The sequence below is a fragment of the Hemitrygon akajei genome, chromosome 7 (genome assembly GCF_048418815.1).
Source record: "Hemitrygon akajei chromosome 7, sHemAka1.3, whole genome shotgun sequence".
NCBI classification, from domain to species: domain Eukaryota; kingdom Metazoa; phylum Chordata; class Chondrichthyes; order Myliobatiformes; family Dasyatidae; genus Hemitrygon; species Hemitrygon akajei.
The window spans coordinates 143,107,719-143,125,132 of record NC_133130.1 but is presented as its reverse complement, the minus strand read 5'-3'; the positions used below and the strand labels follow the sequence as shown (position 1 = coordinate 143,125,132).

The window sequence follows — 17,414 nt, the reverse complement described above, 5'->3', positions numbered from 1 at the left end:
CCTATAGCTGTAACGTTCATCTTTGTACTCACTTCCCCATCTGATGAAGGCAAGAATGCCACGTGTCTTCTTCACCTCCCTGTCTACCTGTGTCACCACTTTCAGAAAGTGTGGACTTGCGCCCCCAACCCCTACCATGTCTCTCAGTTCCACAGCATTCCTATTCTTGCAGTATAGGAGCAGTTAAGCATGTGTACAGACTTAAAAGGGGTGACAATTTTGAATAAGCAATTATTATTTGCAACGATTATGGAAATTGTGTTCACTTTACAGGGAAATTAAATAAAAGGGAATGTCAAGAAATAATGTCGAGGGATAGAGGTTACTTGCAGGCAAATTATCCATTATCTTCCAAATAACCCACATCTCCCAGCACAACGCTCCCGTAGCTCGGGACGGCAGAATTCAGAGTTCAATCCTGATGTCCTATGTAAGGAGTTTGTACATCCTCCTTGTGGGTTTCTTCTCACAGTTAGAATCAGAATCAGGTTTATTATCACCGACATGTGACGTGAAATATGTTAACTTAGCAACAGCAGTTCAATGCAATACATAATCCAGCAGAGTGAGAGAGAAGAAAATAATAACAAATAAAATAAAACATAATAATAAATAAACAAGTAAATCAATTATGTATGTTGAATAGATTATAAAAATGTGCAAAAACAGAAATACTGTATATTAAAAAAAGTGAGGTAATGTCCAAAGCTTCAAAGTCCATTTAGGAATCGGATAGCAGCGGGGAAGAAGCTGTTCCTGAATCCAAAGACATTCTGGTCAGTAGGTTAAATGGTCATTGTAAATTGTCCTGTAATTGGGCTAGGTTTGAAATGATGGGTTGTTGAAAGGCTGGAAGGGCTCATTCTGTACCGTATCTTTAAATAAAAAAAATAAAAAATTTGACTCCTTTAATTGATACCAGAATAACTGCCTCAGCCCCCAAGCCCACACCAGTGTGGTTTATTCCTTTACAAGTACCTCAACAAGCGTCCAGGTTAATTGGTGATGGAGTAAAAATGTCTAGGCTACAGAACGTTGTCCAGCTCCAGATTAATAAAGAAGGGCTCTTGGCCTTGAGAATAGAATTGCCGGTCACTATTCATGCTACAGAGAATAGGAAATTGGAAATGATTTACTTCAGATAGCCGGAAACATTTCCCCTTCACAGAGCCGGCACAGCGGTGCAGCTATGAGAGCAGCTCCATTTAAAGTTCCAGAGACACGGGCTGAGCTCTGAACGCCAGTGCAGCCTTTGTGAGCGTTGCATGTTCTCCCTGTGACTGAGGGGGTTTCCCAAGGGCAGTGGTTCCCAACCTTTTCTGTGCCCCACACCCCTAGGAAATGTTTGATTAATGTTCGCACCCCTACAAAAGTAATATCACATTTGAAGATGAAGAAGTCTAATTTCTAATTTTTGAACCACAAATTGAACCACATACAATGCTGCGGGTGAACAAATTGAACTTAAAAAAAATAAGCTTTTAACTCAATGCATAAAATGCAAATATAAATTGAGCAATTAGATTCTAATTTATTCAGAAAAAACTGTAAACAGTAAAATCAATCCCATTGTGAACATAAAATTCAATGATTTCTCATTCGTGATTTTGTGAAAACGTGGAACTTTCTTGCTGACTGCAATCTACAGGTCTGCCTATGGATTCAGGCGATTCCTAGATTTTGTCTTGATTGACAAAAGAGAACTGAATCCAGATTCATACAAGCATGTTGTTGCAAATGGAATGAGGACACAAAGTGCTTTTCCACCAAGTCTTTGGAACATATCTAGTGCTACACACCAAAACTCCTCCAAAGTCTTGCTTTCAAATTGCATTTCAAGAGCTCGATTTGTCTGCAAATCAATAAGATCTTCCTTCAGCTCTTCATCATCTGACATTTTCTCCAAATTGTAGGAATATGGATTCATGATCCATTCTTCTGAAATCTTCAGGTCTCCAGCAGCAAAATATCCATCAAACAATTCTGACAGCATTTCCAAATGAGCCACAATTTCTTCACGCACAGTAGGAGTTATGGATCCAGCATCATCAACCATCTCTTCTAGTGAAGGAAAATTTGAGAGACTGCCTTTTTCTATCCTTCGACGCCAAAGACGTAACTTTTCTTTGAAGGCGTTCAACTTTTCACAAGCCTTCAATATGTTTATCCCTTTTCCTTGAAGAGAAACACTCAGGTCATTCATACAAGTGAAAATGTCAGCTAAGTAAGCCAGCATTTGGGCAAATTCCTGTGATTCCATTGCCCCAACCAGATCACATTCACTCTCCTCCAGATAAACTTTGATTTCTTCCCACAGTTCAAAGAAGCGGGTTAAAGCTTATCCTCGTGACAACCAACAGATTTCTGTGTGGAAAAGCAAAACTGAATGCTCACTTCCCAGATCCTCACAAAATGATTTGAAGATGCGATGGTTCAAAGCATGCCCCCTGATCCAGTTGATGATCTTCACACAAGTATCAAGGACTTTCTTCAAATTTGGAGGCAATGTTTTTGATGCCAAAGCATGCCGATGAAGAAAACAAACTTTCAAGTCTGGAATCTCCTTTTTCATCAATGCAGAAAAGCCAGATTTACTTCCAAGCATTGCAGGTGCCCCTTCAGTGCATACAGAACCAATGACTTTGATATCTAAATCATGTTTGACAAAGAAGTCTTTCACCAGCTGAATCACATCCTTTGCAGTTGCGTTTGTTTTCAGATCTTTGCAAAACAGGAAATCTTCCTTCACAGCACCATCATTGACATACCTCACTAATGTGATGAGCTGACTACAAATGGAGACATCAGTTGACTCATCCAATTGAATAGAGATTTTAAGAGGACTAGCTCTGACATCTGAGATGATGGTTCAAAATATCTTCACTCAAATCACTGATTCAGTTGTGAATGACATTATTTGATAGGGGCACCTGTTCAAATTTTTTTCTTGCTTCTTTGCCCAGGAGAATTGTTGCCATTTCCAGTGCACATGGCTTGATGAGATCTTCTGCAATTGTATGGGGCTTCTTGGATTTGGCCACTTTATATGCCACTTGGTATGAAGCAAGAAGTAGTGGCTTTTCAACAGAAATGAAACCTAATTTTAGAAGAGTTCTTTGTGATAATAATCTCTGGATTACCACCAGTGCCACATGCTAGTCAGAGTAGAAATAGGAGGATATTTCAGATGAATATGTGGCTTGAAAAATGGTGCAAGGGGGAAGGATTCAAATTTCTGGGGCACTGGAACCAGTTCTGGGGGAGGTGGGACCGGTATAAACAGGATGGTCTGCACCTGAGCTGGACTGGAACCAATGTCCTAGGGGGAGCGTTTGCTACTGCTGTTCAGGAGGATTTAAACTAATGTGGCAGGGGGATGGGAACAAGTGCAGAGAGACAGAGGGGTGTAAAATGAGGGTAGAAGCAAAAAGTAGTAAGGTGAAAAGTAAAAGTGGCAGGCAGGCAAATCCAGGGCAAAAAGCAAAAAGAGCCACTTTTCAACATAATTGTATAAGGGCTAAGAGTGTTGTAAAAACAAGCCTGAAGGCTTTGTGTGTCAATGCGAGGAGCATTCGTAACAAGGTGGATGAATTGAATGTGCAGATAGTTATTAATGAATATGATATAGTTGGGATCACAGAGACATGACTCCAGGGTGACCAAGGATGGGAGCTCAACATCCAGGGATATTCAATATTTAGAAGGGATAGACAGGAAAGAAAAGGAGGTGGGGTAGCATTGCTGGTTAGAGAGGAGATTAATGCAATAGAAAGGAAGGACATTAGCCCGGAGGATGTGGAATCAATATGGGTAGAGCTGCATAACACTAAGGGGCAGAAAACGCTGGTGGGAGTTGTGTACAGGCCACCTAACAGTAGTAGTGAGGTTGGGAATGGCATTAAACAGGAAATTAGAAATGCATGCAATAAAGGAACAGTAGTTATAATGGGTGACTTCAATTTACATATAGATTGGGTGAACCAAATTGGTAAGGGTGCTGAGGAAGAGGATTTCTTGGAATGTATGCGGGATGGTTTTCTGAACCAACATGTCGAGGAACCAACTAGAGAGCAGGCCATTCTAGATTGGGTATTGAGCAATGAGGAAGGGTTAGTTAGCAATCTTGTCGTGCGAGGCCCCTTGGGTAAGAGTGACCATAATATGGTGGAATTCTTCAATAAGATGGACAGTGACATAGTTAATTTAGAAACAAAGGTTCTGAACTTAAAGAAGGGTAACTTTGAAGGTATGAGACGTGAATTAGCTAAGATAGACTGGCAAATGATACTTAAAGGGTTGATGGTGGATATGCAATGGCAAGCATTTAAAGATCGCATGGATGAACTACAACAATTGTTCATCCCAGTTTGGCAAAAAAATAAAACAGGGAAGGTAGTGCACCCGTAGTTGACAAGGGAAATTAGGGAAAGTATCAAGTCCAAAGAAGAAACATATAAATTAGCCAGAAAAAGCGGCATACCTGAGGACTGGGAGAAATTCAGAGTCCAGCAGAGGAGGACAAAGGGCTTAATTAGGAAAGGGAAAAAAGATTATGAGAGAAAGCTGACAGGGAACATAAAAACTGACTGTAAAAGCTTTTATAGATATGTGAAAAGAAAAAGATTGGTCAAGACAAATGTAGGTCCCTTACAGTCAGAAACAGGTGAATTGATCATAGGGAACAAGGACATGGCAGACCAATTGAATAACTACTTTGGTTCTGTCTTCACTAAGGAAGACATAAATAATCTTCTGGAAATAGTAGGGGACCGAGGGTCTAGTGAGATGGAGGAACTGAGGGAAATACATGTTAGTAGGGAAGTGGTGTTAGGTAAATTGAAGGGATTAAAGGCAGATAAATCCCCAGGGCCAGATGGTCTGCATCCCAGAGTGCTTAAGGAAGTAGCCCAAAAAATAGTGGATGCATTAGTAATAATTTTTCAAAACTCCTTAGATTCTGGATTAGTTCCTGAGGATTGGAGGGTGGCTAATGTAACCCCACTTTTTAAAAAAGGAGGGAGAGAAAAACTGGGGAATTATAGTTAGTCTGACATCGGTGGTGGGGAAAATGCTAGAGTCGGTTATCAAAGATGTGATAACAGCACATTTGGAAAGCGGTGAAATCATCGGACAAAGTCAGCATGGATTTGTGAAAGGAAAATCATGTCTGACGAATCTTATAGAATTTTTTGAAGATGTAACTAGTAGAGTGGATAGGGGAGAGCCAGTGGATGTGGTATATTTAGATTTTCAAAAGGCTTTTGACAAGGTCCCACACAGGAGATTAGTGTGCAAACTTAAAGCACATGGTATTGTGGGTATGGTATTGACGTGGATAGAGAATTGGTTGGCAGAGAGGAAGCAAAAGGTGGGAGTAAACGGGAACTTTTCAGAATGGCAGGCAGTGACTAGTGGGGTACCGCAAGGCTCAGTGCTGGGACCCCAGTTGTTTACAATATATATTAATGATTTAGACGAGGGAATTAAATGCAGCATCTCCAAGTTTGCAGATGACATGAAGCTGGGCGGCAGTGTTAGCTGTGAGGAGGATGCTAAGAGGATGCAGGGTGACTTGGATAGGTTAGGTGAGTGGGCAAATTCATGGCAGATGCAATTTAATGTGGATAAATGTGAGGTTATCCACTTTGGTTGCAAGAACAGGAAAACAGATTATTATCTGAATGGTGGCTGTTTAGGAAAAGGGGAGGTGCAACGAGACCTGGGTGTCATTGTACACCAGTCATTGAAGGTGGGCATGCAGGTACAGCAAGCAGTGAAAAAGGCAAATGGTATGTTGGTATTCATAGCAAAAGGATTTGAGTACAGGAGCAGGAAGGTTCTACTGCAGTTGTACAAGGCCTTGGTGAGACTGCACCTAGAGTATTGTGTGCAGTTTTGGTCCCCTAATCTGAGGAAAGACATTCTTGCCATAGAGGGAGTACAAAGAAGGTTCACCAGATTGATTCCTGGGATGGCAGGATTTTCATATGAAGAAAGACTGGATCGACTAGGCTTATACTCACTGGAATTTAGAAGAATGAGGGGAGATCTTATTGAAACGTATAAAATTCTAAAGGGATTGGACAGGCTAGATGCAGGAAGATTGTTTCCGATGTTGGGGAAGTCCAGAATGAGGGGTCACAGTTTAAGGATAAAGGGGAAGCCTTTTAGGACTGAGATGAGGAAAAACTTCTTCACATAGAGAGTGGTGAATCTGTGGAATTCTCTGCCACAGGAAACAGTTGAGGCCGGTTCATTGGCTATATTTAAGAGGAAGTAGATATGGCCCTTGTGGCTAAAGGGATCGGGGGTATGGAGAGAAATCAGATACAGGGTTCTGAGTTGGATGATCAGCCATGATCATACTGAATGGCGGTGCAGGCTCGAAGGGCTGAATGGCCTACTCCTGCACCTATTTTCTATGTTTCTATGTTTCTATGTGAATCAAAATGAGCTCTTTTGATTTTCAATGACCCAACATCATGTCCTTCAACATCAGCTCATCCATGCTTGTTCTTGAAGTGCTCTTGAAGCTTGATGGCTTCAGATTTGAGTTGGAAAACACAACACTACAAAGAATGCACAGGGGGTTTTGCAAGCCATCATTTCCTGTTGTGCAAGTGAAACCGAAGCACACATAGTCATCATTCCATTTCCTTCTTTTTGACATGATGAAGGGTTAAGGGTAAAGAGAAAAATATGAGCTAATATGAGAAAAACTATCTGACTAAGTCAGGGATGACCGCTTTACTCAACCAGACAAGCCTATAGCAAAGTATCGCGAGAAATACGCTTTTGAATATTATATTATGATATTATCTGCGGTTACACCATGAAAAATCATCAGGTGGAAATGCTACGGGGACGTGACGCGACTTATTAGGCTACTCTCTACTGAATTTGCAGACCTATTTCCGATGATTACCGGAGATATGAACTCCCATCACACGATTCAAAGTCCTCGGTGCTAACCATGATACCTCCTCAACTAACACAATTCAAAATTATCAACGATTCAAGAAAAAAACCTTTTAAGAGAAAAAAAACCTTTGAAATTCAAAAACTTCTTTAATGCATTGAGACAAATACGAATGAACGACTTCAGCTGCTTTTTATCAAAATGCGGCTTTTAAAAATTTTATAATTGAATAATTTACCTACTGTCTGCGGGTTTGGTTTTAACGCGAAGTCATTACTCGATGGTTGATTCGGGATGTATAAAGATTTTGGCATTATGAGATGATTTTTAACTCTGAGATGTGACCTTCTAACTAACATTGATGAGACTCCTCAACTCTGAGGTGTAACTTCCCAAGTAATACTGATGAGAATCCTCAACGCTGACTCGGGCAGCAGGAGACTGGAGTGTGCTTGGGACAAATGTTACTACCACTTCTCAAGGCACACTGGCAGCTGGCTGAGTGATGACTCGTGACTTGTCACTCAAGCACACAAGCCACTCTTTGTCGCACCCCCTGGGGGTGCGGGCACCCCAGGTGGGGAACCCCTGCCCTAGGGGCTCTGGTTTCCTCCCACAACCCAAAGACATGCAAGTTGGTAGGTTGATTGGCCACTGTAACGTGTCCCAGTGTGCAGGTGAGGGTGAGGACCTGGGGGAGTAAAGTGGGATTGGTGTAAAAGGGTGATTGGTGGTTAGTGCAGATTCAGTGGGGGGCAGGGCATGTTTCCAGTTTTTATGATCCTCTGATTCTATAATGGCGCAGCCTTGACCAGGTTCAAGAACGACTACTTCCCCTCAACCATTTGCTTCTGGAACCAACAGGCATAGCCCTAATCCCTATCGTTCAACATCACTACGAACACTTCGTAATACACACAAAACGCTGGAGGAACTCAGCCGGGCAGGCAGCCTCTAAGGAAAAGAGTAAACAGTCAATGTTTCAGGCCAAGACCTTCTTTAGCCTTCTTACTCTGACTTCTCCCCTTCCTTTCCAGTCCTGACAAAGGGCCTCAGCCCGAAATGTCCACTGCTTACTCTTTCCCATAGATGCTGCCTGACCTGCCGAGTTCCTCCAGCATTTTGTGTGTGTTACTATCTCTCCAGCATCTGTGGATTTTCTTGTGACTGCAAACACTCTGATCACTCTTGGGCTTCATTTGTGTTTTAATTGTGTTTTCTTATTTAAAAAAATCTGTCTTTTTATGTTTATGGTGTTCTTGTGAATGTTCCTTATACGATGCGATGTGTCTGTGGTTTTGGCACGTATAAATTCCTCAGTGAAACTCATGCATACACATACTTATGCAATTGAATGGGAGACTGCATCAAAGTTCAAAAGTTCAAAGTAAAATGTATTATCGGAGTTCATACATGTCACCATGTCGAACCCCGAGATTCTTTTCCTGCGGGCATACTTAGCAAACCTATAGACCAGGAACTGTAAACAGGATCAAGGAACAACAAACTGCGCAAATGGAAATATAAATAAATAGCAATAAATAACAAGAGCATGAAATAACAAGGTGAAGAGTCTTTAAAATGAGATCATCGATTGTGGGAACATGAGAAATGGAATAGTTATCCCCTTTTGTTCATGAGCCTGACGGTTGAGGGGTAGTAACTGTTCTTGAACCTGGTGGTGTGAGTCCTGAGGCACTTGTACCTTCTACCAGCGAGAAAAGAGCATGGCCTGGGTGGTGAATATCTCTGATGATGGATGCTGCTTTTCTACGGGAAAGTTTCATGTAGCTGGGCTCAATGGTTGGGGGCCTTTACCAGTGATGTACTGGGCCAAATCCACTGCCTTTTGTAGGGTTTTCAAGGGTCAACACTGGTGGAAATGGTGCAGAAGTGTCCAATGAGGTGGGAAGTTATTGTCTGGAAATCAATGTATTCTTCAGTAGGACAGAGTAACAGCGTATACCTGCACCATCCTGTCAGAGATTGATCGGTTTAAGAGCTATGGGTTGCTTTGGCTCCTGTGGTCCTGAAGATTGAGGCTGCCTGTTTTTGTTTTTAGTTCATTTCTGGACATCTCCGGCAATGCTAGCATTTATTGTGCACCCCTAAGTTCCTCAGGAAGCAGACGGTGAGCCACCGCATTCCTGGCGAAAGTGATCCTACAGTGCTTTTGGGCTGTTGGAGAGGTTTTAGAACTAGTGAAAGACTGGCGACGTATTTCCAAGTCATGATGGCGGGTGACTTGGAGGGGAAGCTGCAGCTGGTGGTATTCTTGGCTGCCCTTTTCCTTCTCAGTGGTAGAGGTCACGGCTGGGAGGTGCTGTCAGAGAAGCCAAACTGATTAACTGCAAGGTACTTGGTAGATGGTGTCAGCCGATAGTGGAATGGCGAGCAGGCGTTGGTGAATGTAGGTCTGGGCTTCTTCATTTGCTGAAGAGCTGTAAGCGAGATGAAGTATCGCAGGATCATTAGTGAACATCCCCATTCTGACCTCGTGATGGAAAGAAGGTCATTGAATCCGGTTGGCTATTACGCTACTTTGAGGGATTCTGTCCGAAGTCTTGGGGCTGAGGTAAATATACTCCAACATCCACAGCCACCTTCCCCTGTGCTAGGTATGACTCTGGTCTTTAGAGTCTTTTCCCAGTTATATCCATTGACTGCAAGTTATAGCACACTGGATGCCTTGAGTCATCTCGCCTCCTTTCTCGAACTCCACAGTTTAGTCTGTCTTTGTGACCACTAACCTATACCATAAGCTTACTCCTCCAGAGCAGTAAAAACTGCTAGAGGAAGTCAATGTGTGAGACAGCATCTGTGGGATCAAAAGGATGTTTGACATTTCAGGCTGAGACTGAATCATGATCTCCATTGAAGCATCGCTATCTGTTTTTCTCCACAGATGTTTTCTGATCTACTGAATTACTCTTGCAGTTTGTTTTTCATTCCATATTACAGTATTTACAGGCTCTTTGGTCTCCATATTCTTTCAAAACCTTCCTGACTTAGGGACTACCATAAGAACATCAGGCACAGGAGAATTAGGCCGCTTAGCCCATCGAGTTTACTCCGCCATTCCATCATGTCTGATTTATTATCCTTCTCAACCCCACCCACAGCTCTAATCTACTACACACACAAAATGCTGGTGGAACACTGCAGGCCAGGCAGCATCTATAGGGAAAAGCGCTATCGCAATAGGTCCTGACAAAGGGTCTCGGCCCGAAACGTCGACAGTGCTTCTCCTTATAGATGCTGCCTGGCCTGCTGTGTTCTACCAGTATTTTGTGTGTGTTGTTGTTTGAATTTCCAGCATCTGCAGATTTCCTCGTGTTTGCTCTAATCTACTACATTGATTGGCCTTATCTCAAACAGTAACAAGGTGGGCTACAGGGATGAAGTCATCTCTCTGACAGAGTGGTCTCAAGAAAAGAACCTCTCCCTCACAAAAACAAAGGAACTGGTTGTGGATTACAGGAGGAGTGGAGACGGGCTAATCCCTATTGACATCCTGACTGGCTGCATCACTGCCTGGTATGGGAACTGTACTTCCCTCAGCCGTAGGACTCTGTAGAGAGTGGTGCAGACAGCCCAGCACATCTGTAGTTGTGAACTTCCCATGATTCAGGACGTTTACAAAGACAGGTGTGTAAAAAGGGCCCGAAGGATCATTGGGGACCCAAGTCACCCCAACCACAATTTATTCCAGCTGCTACCATCTGGAAATCGGTACTGCAGCATAAATGCCAGGACCAACAGGCTCCGGGACAACTTCTTCCACCAGGCCAGATTAACTCACATTGATTTGAGAGTATTTCTATGTTACATTGACTGTTCTATTTATTATAAATTACTGTTTTTTCACATTGCACATTTAGACGGAGACATAACATAAAGATTTTTACTCCTTGTATGTGATGTAAGAAATGAAGTCAATTCAATTCAATTCTCCTGCTTCTCCCTGCAACTTTTAACATCCTGTCTAATCAAGAACCTATCAACCTCCACTTTAAATATAAGACCATAAGACCATTATCCATAGGAGCAGAATTAGGCCATTCATCCATCAAGTTTTGTCTGCCATTTCATCATGGCTGATCCCAGATCCCATTCAACCCCATACACCTGCCCTCTCACCATATCCCTTGATGCCCTGACCAATCAGGTTTTTGGCCCGAAATGTCGACTGTACCCTTTTACAAAGATGCTGCCTGGCCTGCAGAGTTCCTCCAGTATTTTGTGTGTGTTACCTCAGATTTCCAGCATCTTTAGATTTTCTTTTGTTTGTGATCTATAAACTCCCACTTTAAATACACTCATGGACTTGGCCTCCTTCACAGTCTGTTACAGACGCCCACAGATTCACCACTCTTTGGCTAAAAAAAATTCCTCCTTACTTCTGTTCTAAAAGGTCGTCCCTGAATTTTGAGGCTGTGTCCTCTAGTTTTGGATAGCCCCACCAGAGGAAACATTCTCTCCAAATCCACCTTGAGGCCAACACATCGAGTATATTTAAGGCAAAGGTTGTTAGATTCTTGATTAATTAGGGAATGAAGGGATACAGGAAGAAGGCAGGAAGTTGGGGCTGAGAGGGAAATGGATCAGCCATGATGAAATGGCGGACAACTTGATAGGCCAAATAGCCTAAATCTGCCCCTTTATCGTATGGTCTTTATGGTCTTAGATGACAGGAGTAAGGTAAGGGGAAAGATTTAAAAGGCACCTGAAGGGCAATTTTTCCACACAGAGGACCTTGTGTACATGAAACAAGCATCTGGTGAAAGTGATAGAGAGATATACAATTATGATGTTTAAAATACTCTTGGACAGGTACATGGCTAAGCATGGTTTAGAGGGATATGGGTCAAACACAGGCAAATAGGATTAGTTAAGGGAGGCATCTTGCTTAGCATTAATGAGTTGGGCCACAGGACCTGTTTCCCTGCTCTATAGCTTCATCATTTGTGTCATGAAAGTGCCAAGCAATGATTATTTCTAACAAGAGGGAACCTCACTATGTTGCCTAGATATTCTGTGGCATTACCACCACCAACAATTTCCCTAGCATTAGCATTCTGGGACTTAGTACTTCTCAGCCGTAGAGGACAAGAGCAGACCAGGGACTGGGTATCCTGCAGCAAGCGACTCACCTCCTGACCTCTCAAGGTCTTCCTGCACTCAATGAGGAACAAGTTAGGAGTGAGATCAGACACTATCTACTGGCTTAGATGAGTCTAGTTCTAAAAGAGGTCAAGAAGTTCAAAACCAGCCAGGACAAACCAGGCAGCTTGATTGGCAGCCAACTTACCACCTAAACCTGTTGTGTGATTATACTTTGTCCCATCCCTCTCCACTTTATACCAAGGGACCAACAGCTGCGCCTACCCCTGGTTCCTGGCTCCTGCCCCGATCCTATTTCTCCCCCCTGCTGCTTGCTGTTGCCTCTGGTTCCTACCCTGACCACAATCAAAGCTTCGAAGTACATTTATTATCAAAGAATGTATAAATTATACAACCTTGAAATTTGTTTGCTTACAGGTAACCACAAAGCAAGAAACCTGAAAGAACTCAATTAAAGAAATAATAAAAAAAAGACCAGCACTCGATGCTCAAGAGAGAGGGGGAAAAGTACAAATCATGCAAACAATTGAAGCGAACAACAACATTCAGAGCCAAAGTGAGTCCTGAGATCCGAACCCTGGAGTAGCCTGGAGTAGGCCCAAAGCCTCACTTATCAATTCATCATATTAGCGGGCATGGAGCGCTGTGATCTTCATAGCTTCGGCGCCAGAGAGAGGGGAGTGACCAACGCGGAGAGCGAGCAAATTCGGCTTTCACCACGTATCCTGATACCCTGTCTTTTCAGTCTATCTGGGCCGGCTTTTAAATTGACCAAGCAATGGATCGTACTTTGCATTGTCCAGGGAACCACTGCAGCGAAAGGATCCAGTGCCCAGGAGAGAGGCGTGAACATTGCGGACAGCAAGCAAAATCGGCTCTCTTCTCTGATCTGGGCCAGTGTTTAAATTGTCTAAAGAGCGGATCGTGCCTTGCACTCGGACCCGGTCACTGCGAAGGCCCAGATTTTGCCACTCCGCCTGAAGCCACACTCAAGCTCTTCAGATCAGCTCGGCACCCAACCTCACACCCGGGCCAGTTGTACAGGCTTGGAACTCCTCTGTCCCAGCCCTGACATCCTTCTCCCAGTGGCTCACTCCACCTGCAACGATTCTGCAACACACCAGCCCAGCTCGTCTCCCAAACTCGCCTCGCCATCGCTCGCTCCCTCACCGTTTGTGGTGATAATTTACCTCATAGAAAGTGTTTTTAGTTATATTTTTAGTGTAATTTTTTACCATTTGAACTACCAGCCTGGTAGCATTCGGCACATGTTTGGCAGCGCCATCTTAACCAGAAGACAGTCCCAGCTCCTGCTCCCAATCTTTGACCCTTTTCCTGCCCTTGTTGATAGTCGTCTCCCCTACACCTGCCCTGATCACAGCCATTATCCTCACACCTAGTTTCCCACTCCTGTTGCCATACGAAGTTTAGTCCGACTTTATGGCCACAAGCTCTATCTTCTCTAAGAACTTCAGCTAAGTGGAATCGTGGTCGTAGATGCAGTCTTGCTTCTATTCTGGAGCCAACGTGCCTCTTCGTATCTGCACCCCTTCCAGGTGAATTAGGATGTCAGTGGGTGGGACCTAACCACAGACTACCCTGCCACAGACAATTAACTGTACAATCAAACCTTTGTGTGCAGCAAGTCAGATCACAAAATTACTTGAGTAACACCTGCAGGCCCTTGATGTAATCTCGAACTGGCAATCTAATTGTAAATCAAGTCACTGTAACGCAATATAATCCTCTTTCAGCTAAAAGCAGCCTTGAATATAAATGAGTGTCTCCTTAGCCATGTTACCTCAGACCGAGTATAACAATGTCATCGGCCCCATCCTGGTGGCTCTGGGAATTCAGACTTGATTTCCAAGCCACTGGAGCATTGAAGGTTCTTTGTTCTTTTGTTATTTTCTTTGGACAACTTAATTTATTAGTTGTAACAATCTTGTTTGGAGTTTAAAAATCTGCCTGGCAAAGGTCCAAGGTTAATCCTAGCAACCAGTCTGCTGGCAGTTCCCAGTTCTGTCTGCGGCTGGGGGATGGAGCTCTGGTAAACTGTGCAACTTTGTCTCGCCACTCAGCCTTTTTGCCGTAATGTTTTTACAGGTTCTCTGGAGTGGGAATGGTGGCGGTGGGGCAGAGTGGGGGTGGTGGGGGGGGGGTGAAGTGGGAGGGTCAGTGGAGGGGAGAGGGCAGCAGCTTTTCCAGCCAATTACAGTTATTGACGGATTTAATAGAGATAAGCAATGTCCCAGGTGGAGTGAGCCCACCCACAACGCGCCTTAGCAAAGTTAGACGTGGTGTTGATTTTGGGAAGTACGTAGTCTGGAGGCCACTCCCACAGATTGAACCCGGGGGCTGGACTAAAATGCTGAAGCTGATTGGTGCTGAGGGCAAGAATATAAACACTTACAGGAACAGGGCAGGGGGCATGGAGTTCACAATAAAAAAAAACTAGCTCTGATTTAACGGAACTGGTTCATGGACCAAGCATCCTTCTCCTGGATATTTCCTGCAGATGCTTACTTCTTAGTGAATGTGACAAGAGCCCGAATCATTCCCCAGCAGGCAGTCTCTGAGTTCACTGGATTCACAGAGGTTAAAGCAGAAAGGAGGGCCTTTCAGCCCACTTTTACCTGTTGCTGTTCTGTGGCAGACTGGGTCCCATTCTCCTGCTCCTTCCTGACAGCCCTGCACGCTGTTTATCCAGTGCCACCCCACGGGTTCTGACAGACACTGTTCTCGCCCCTCGTTCAAGCTACATTGGCAGAGTTCACTGTGCAAAGTGTATCGCTCGTCTGTGCCTTGCAAGTGAGAGAGAGAGAGAGAGAGAGAGAGTTCTTGCTTTTCTCCCTAACACCAGGCCCCTGCCCCCAGTTTAATGATAGCGATTTCGACGTGGAAAACGTTCCCGTGAGCTTCTCGGGGCACGGGGTGAAACAGGCCGGATAACGCGGTGCATAAGGAGTTTGCATAATCTGCCATCGGATAACTGACATTGGCCACTCCTGCCAGAAAACACCCTCCTTCCTGAACAGGGCCCTGCACCCACATGCAAAACCTGGCACTGCAGATTTTGCCTGAGTATTAACAGGAGCTTCTCACGTCCTTCTTGTGACATCTCCTGGATTCCCTGGCTACGGATGGATGGTCTGGAATAAACACTGTGCTGCCTGTGGTTTGGGCAGCAATCTACTGAACAATATACTTCTGAACGGGACTGATAAGCCGGGAGGAGAGACATCGCGGAAGACAACTCAGCTTGTGTTTCCTCACAATGCACAGAAATAGCAAGGGCTTTGCTAACGCTACAAATACACATGCTGCCGCTGTTAACCTTTGCCAGCTGGGGTGGCACATGGGCACCCTGCGACTGGCAGCATTAGGATGAGACGGGGCAGCGAGCATGGATAGGAGAGCCTCTGGCACTGTGAGCTCTGGGAAGGGGGCAGTGGAACGCGGATATAGTACGTTGGCCAGTGAGCAGAAAAGGATGCGAATTCGGATTAGGTCTGGAATACGGGACAGGATGGGGCGAGTATGAATGGGCTATAAAATGAAATCAATAGGATGAATAGGAAAAAAAGACCTATTTTTACCCTGAGTGTGGTTAGAATGCAGGATTCACTTTCATGGCAAAAGGTTGATAATTTTTCAAGAAAATAAGCCAGGAATTGGATAGAGAATGAATCTGGAAGATCTGGTGATGGAATTAGAGAGTTCAGATGGGAGAATATAACTGGAGCGTAAAGATGATTGGTCAAATGGCATTTTCCTGTCTTGTGAGTGACAAGGTCCACACCGGCCTCGACCACCCGTGACACAAGTTCTCCACGCGCCTCAGACCTCAGCACCGTTGTACGTGGGCAAGTTTAATTGGAGGACTGGCTGTGCCCGAGCACAGGGTGGATCTGGGGTGCGATGTGGGGTAGAGGGATCTGTGAGAGGGTTGGGGGGGTGGGGGGACAGAGAGATGGAACTGGAGCGAAGGTTGATGACAGGAAATAGCACAGGGGTCCATGATTTGCAGTGGGGGAATGGGCACAAGGGCAGCATATATTGGCAGAGGTGAGGAGTGATGGCTGAGGGGTGTTGGGGGGCAGCACCATTTAGACTGGAGAAGGGGCTTTCACTGATGGCTGGTGTTGAGGTGGAAGGAGCAGGAGGCTGGGGAGAGTGGGGAGGAGGAGGGGGGAATTGATGTGGGGGAGAGGAGGGTGTGGGAACTGTTTCTAGTGTAGGGGCTAATGTAGCAAGGATGGGGGTGAGGTGGGAGAGGAGACAATGAGGATAGGGAAGGTGTATGGGGGGGGAAGAGATCAGTGAGGAGAGACTCAGTGTGGGGTTAGTGAGTGGGGGAGAGATTGGTGTGGGGGGGGGGGGGAGCTAGTAAACAAGTGGATCCTGGGGTGACGGTCTGGAGAGGGGGGAAGCTGCTGCCTGGCAGAGGTTTGGGAGCAGGAATGCTGGACAAATAAATAACCCTTAAAAGGATCCACCTTTACTGCCAACGCTGTGGTAGGTGAGGCCCTTTAAAGGACGTGGGTAGACGGAACTAACCTGCCCTGGGGTGGGTCTCGGGCAAGCTGAGTCTCCTCACGGAGTGGAGTTCCCAGAAAATGGCTGCCTGCACATGTTTCCTGCTGTGGTTAAAGTGAATGCGCACTTTCTACAGCCTTTCTCTGTGTGAAAGTTCACCGAGGCAACAGTCAGGATAAGTCCACAGTTACAGACACGTGTGGTCATGCACACTGAACCTTGAAAGCAGAGCCTTTCTGTTTATGCCCCAGGTCACCAAGCAGATCAGGACAAGATCAAGGATTCCAGGACAGCTCTTACTATTGGGCAATTATTTCACCAATTTTCAAGTATTATTGGTCTTTAACACTTAGATTTACTTGGTTAATTAAACCTGAAATATGTATTACGATTGGTACTTAAATAGGGAAATGATGGGATTGAGAAGTGAGCCGAGTTTCTGCTGGATCAATATTTGCACACAGTCGGTCCATTTCCATGTAAAAGGGGTGTTTCTTTGTTCAAACGGCAGAGCAGTGCGGTGACAGGGGCCGTACTGCTCCCCTTGCGCAAAAGTAAATGAAGTGTGAATGAGGAACGAGTGTGAGTTCTCAGAACTGGTTATTCAGCGCTGAGACCGCGATGTTACAGATCCCAGAATGAAAATCACCGACATCGCCTTCCATTCCGTTTGTCCCCAAGATCACACAGTGTTCCCTCTAGGCATGAGGAGTTTCACCGTCTGTGTTTGGATTGCAGTGAGACCCCCCCACCCCGATGTTCTTCAGCGGAAAGGGACTCTCCGGCCTTTATCATTTACCCTTGACCCCTCCCCCCCGCACCATGCAGTTAG

At 44.7% G+C, this 17,414-nt stretch overlaps 1 long non-coding RNA gene across 1 annotated transcript in view; it reads right to left on the bottom strand.

The window, feature by feature from the left end:
• The window catches only part of LOC140731000 (uncharacterized), a 28,992-nt gene extending 12,302 nt beyond the window's left edge, over positions 1–16,690 (bottom strand). The window contains exons 1-2 of the long non-coding RNA XR_012099716.1: positions 16,604–16,690; positions 14,680–14,847 (exon numbers count right to left, since the gene is read on the bottom strand). This is a non-coding gene — a long non-coding RNA (uncharacterized lncRNA). The remainder of the gene's footprint in view (positions 1–14,679; positions 14,848–16,603) is intronic.
• Between the last annotated feature and the right edge of the window lie 724 nt (positions 16,691–17,414).